Here is a 4,312-nt window from a genome sequence, read left to right as displayed (position 1 = left end):
ACTCAAATATTTGCAGACTTTGCATCTGTTTTTCCTAGCAGATTTTGTAGAGCATGCCAAATATTCATGTTAAAAATCTACTTGGGGGGGAGGAGGAAGAGAATAAATACAATTAAAATGTGGGCTGACCCGAAGAAGTTCTGGACAGTTATCAGGTTTCGATCTAAAACACCTTGAGTTCGTATTGACCTATTGCAGGTGGCAGAAGTTTTAAGAAAGGGGTTGAGGGTTTTGTTTTGCACAGATAACTGTCTGCAAAGGGAGGAGCCTGGGAACAGGCGGATTCGCTTCCTGCCCGCGCTGTTGAGTGCACTTGCTGTTTCCTGAACAGCTAGATGGAGCTCTTTCATCTTTCATTAACCAGAAGCCATTTTAGGCATGAGGCTGGAGAAGGAGGTTCCTGCAGGAGACCCGAGTGGGAATGACTCATCGCTCGCATCTTCCTGGCGACAGGGTGGCTGATAAGAGAAGATGGGGTGGAAGGAAGGTGGGCTGGAGGTGATCTACTGGGTGACTGGCCAGGGAAAAGCCTCAGTGGCCAGTGTACAGAAAAGGGTGCAAAGTGGGGGAGGCACTGGGTTGTGTGATGCGGCCAACTGCATGACTCAGGCTCATGCCTTCAGCACGTATCTTGGAGCGAGTCAAGCAGAGTGGGATGAGATTTGTTGGAGAAACCCTGGGGCTAGTTATTCCCAGTGGACTTTTCTCTAAGTGGCTAAGTAAACCCAGCCTGTTCCCCTGAGGGGGTTCAGGGGGTTCGGGCACTCCAGAAAGAGGCTGTTGGAGACTTGAGGCTCCAAGCCCAAGCTTTGCTGTTTGTTTTTACAGAGATGAAGTGCGGATTTACATCTTGTCTCCGCTCACCCGGAGGATTCTTGGAGACCAACGCATCCCTAGGCTCCGTAAATGTACTTAATACTGTGTCTTAGGCAATAAATGCATTTTATTTTGGGTGTGACGGACGGGAGCTTTTGTGTGAAGAGGAAGCTCATATTGACATTCAAGTCTCATACTGACGACGAAATAGGATAATTCTTCCAATATTTCATTGTAAAAATTTCAGGCATAAGGCAACATCGAGTTTCAGTCAACGCTTGTCCTAAATTCTACCACTGACATTAGACTATACATGATTTGTCATCCATCTGTCTCCTCTGTCCCTCCTTCCCTCCCCCACCCTCCCCTTCCCGCTCCTTCCTTCCCTCCCCTCTGCCCCCCCTCTCCCTCCCTCCCTCTCTCCCATCTATCATCCACCTATTATCATCTCCATCCATTAATTCAACTTAGATTTTTTTGTACTTCCCCCAAATACTTCAATGTATGTATCATTAACTAGGGTTATACATCTATGTTACCAATCTTTATTAAGGCATAGAACATTACCACTGTTATTCCAGAAAGTTCCCTTCTTTTAGGCTAATCCCAGTTTCTCTCACTCCCAGACACAAGTACTACTCTCATTTTCTTTTCAAGTGCCAGAATTTGGCAGACACCTCTCTCTCTCTCTGTAAGACCAGAAGTCAAAGAGCATGTTAAGTGTATCCTAAAATGCCATTCATGAATTGCTGTATTTATTGTCTATGTTTTAGGAAACAAGAGAAAAATAAGCTTTGGCAAAGGATAGCAAGAGGCTCTGCCCATAGTAACCACCAGGGATGGGCCCTGTGCCCATGCTGAGCTCTGTGGGGACAAGCGTCCTGAGGTGCTCACCTGGGGCTTCCCCGTGCAACAGAGTCCAAATTTGCAGTGATTTTTTAAAATATGAACTTTTAAAATAAGCATACATTATAAAGTTTTTATTTTCCTGTTTGAATCATCCACATAGACATACACACTATGTACAACCAATCTGTATTTACAATTAAAGCAACTTTCTCCCAAAAGGCAAGGTTTGAGGACAACTGCTTTGAAGGAGAAAGCATCCCACGGCTCCTGCAAACACCAGCCAGCACACCATTTTGTTTTCCAAACTGCCTGCAAACGGTATGCTTGACCAGCTCACAGTCAGTTAATAAAGTTCCTTTTAACATGAATCGAAACAGCCTGAACTCAATGGCAGGGATCCCAGGATGGGAATAGGGAAGTGGGGACCAGCCACGCTTGGGTGACAGGTCAGGGAGGCATGCAGTTGGTTCACCGGTTGGGTTTGAGAAAGAAGATGGCGGTGCTGGGGATACGGTCCCGTGCTCTAGAGTGACAGAGTGATTACACCCTAGCATCTGACTCTGGAGCATAAAAGAGAGAATTTGAACTCATGTAGTGTCCTAGGGTCTCCGTTAAACATTAGAGGCCCAGGAGAAGTTCCTTCTTCTTAGCTTCTACATCAGCCCTCAGTAACAAGACTCCAAGGCTGTGAAACGAGGGTCGTGAGGAGGGTCTCTCCTCCATCTCACCCAACACCTCCGCGCCGGTGCCTGGGCTTATGGTCTCTGCAGGAAAGGCACCCATTGGCCTACGGTCTCCGGGGGAATGACGTCCTTTGTTAAAAAGCAGTTAATCCATTTTTACTCTGTTTTGTAGACAAAGGAATAAACAAGTAGTTTCTTGTAGAGAATTTCCAATGGGATTTTCCCAGACCCGGACAGAGCTTTTCTCTGGTTCCTGTCAAGTGATTCCCTTCTTTGTGGACCTGGAATGCCTGCACAGTTTTGAGGGTCCAGCGACCTGTGATCCCTCCCTCAGGACGTTCCCGCCCGGCTGTGTTGTTGATGCCAGAGTCGAAGCTGGGCAGAGTCACGAGCTCTCTCCCCAGATGTCCACCTTTGCCTTAACCAGCCCCGCTCTTGCAGGATGGCCATTCTCCCCGCAGATCTGCCTGCCTGCTTCGGTATCCTGGGTTTGTTTTCACTCTCAGATAAGCCCACCTGCCCTGGACTAGAGGAGCGCCTTCTCTCCGCAGAGCACCTGAAATCTAAAGGAGACTGGACGGTTTCCCTCCTGAGCCTTCTCCTGGGAAGCCATCAGTGAATCAAGGAGCTCCCTTCCTTCAGGCACAAATAATGCATCTCATCCTGTAATACGGAAAACTCCTTTATAGCCATGGTGGTCATTACTAATCTTCACCCTGGGTCTCATTTTGACCTTTGGAAGAAGGAAAGTATTTAATTATGTAGGCTTGTAGAATTGTCAATATTAATAAGCACCGAGAAAAATTGCTTTAAATGGCTTTCATGTGTACGTTGCTGCATTCCTGCCCTGGTGGGTAGGTTGTGTGTTTGCAGAGGCAGGCAATGCTAAGTGAGCAGCTGCACCAGCATCTAATTAATTAATTAATCAATCCAACAAATATCTATTGAATGTCATCTATATGCCAAGCTCTAATGGGTGCTAAACATGAATAGGAAATCGTCCCCACCTCTCACACTCACGGGAGGGAACAATAAGTAAAGAACTTCCCTTGAAATGTGGCCAAAGGGAGTGACAAAATAGATTGAAAATCCACAGGCTGTGGAGTCGGGAAGGAGGAGCACTCCTCTCGTCTGGGGTGACCTGGAAAGATAGCACACAGGTATTCAGGGCCGTTGGAGCTGGACCTGGAAGAACAGGCAGAGGCATGCTGCATAGTGAAGGTCGTTGAAGGGCATTCCTGGAGAGGGAAGCAATGGATGCCAAACGTGGAAGTAAACGTATACAGCACACTCTTGGAACCGTGGTGGTTTGGAATCAGAGGCCCTCCACCGTGTCCGTGGTCTGCCACTTAGGAGAGGGCTGTCCCCAGCAGCTCTGAGGTTTGGTTCCCGTGTGTGGGACCAGAAGAGTAAGAACGCCTCACGGGGTTGGGAGGATGAAACGAGTAAGGAGTAAGGGACGTGGGGCCAATGGTGCATACGGGCTGGCTAGCATCACCAGGGCGGGAGGCCTGTGATCACAAGCTCCGTAGGCTGTGGGGACTCGAGGAAGGGTAGCTGGAGACAACTGTGGACCTTCCATATTAGCCCAAGAGGAGTGGAGACTGGGGGGGTCAGCAGCGGAGATGTGGCATGTTCTTAGCTAATTCAGGAGTTACCTGATGTTCTCTGGGTTAACTAGTGGTCCCCTTCTGGGACACAGAAGATGGCCAAGGCAGGAGGACCCCGAGGGCAGCCGAGGGCATTTGGGCGGCTCTCGCGATCATCCATGCAAGCAAAGCCCAAAACCCTAAATTTAAAAATATTTCCGTAAAAGTGATACAAATGTAGTGTTAGACATTTGACAATTAGAAAAGGGGGAACGAGCCACGGTCCTGCCGCTGACAGACGCGATCATCAGTACTGTGCTGTATTTTGTTGGAGTCTTCTTGTACGAATCTGTTTGCCTGTTCAACATTATTCTG

At 48.1% G+C, this 4,312-nt stretch overlaps 1 long non-coding RNA gene across 1 annotated transcript; it reads left to right on the top strand.

Moving 5' to 3' along the window:
• The first annotated feature begins 337 nt into the window (after positions 1–337).
• LOC145720830 (uncharacterized) lies at positions 338–951 on the top strand. The gene is made up of 2 exons (XR_014144039.1): positions 338–498; positions 829–951. It is a non-coding gene; the product is annotated as an uncharacterized LOC145720830 (long non-coding RNA).
• Positions 952–4,312: the final 3,361 nt, after the last annotated feature.

This window comes from Leptonychotes weddellii, chromosome 3 (genome assembly GCF_054177405.1).
Source record: "Leptonychotes weddellii isolate Sample4059 chromosome 3, ASM5417740v2, whole genome shotgun sequence".
Classification (NCBI taxonomy): Eukaryota; Metazoa; Chordata; class Mammalia; order Carnivora; family Phocidae; genus Leptonychotes; species Leptonychotes weddellii.
This window is presented reverse-complemented; position numbering and strand designations above follow the sequence as displayed.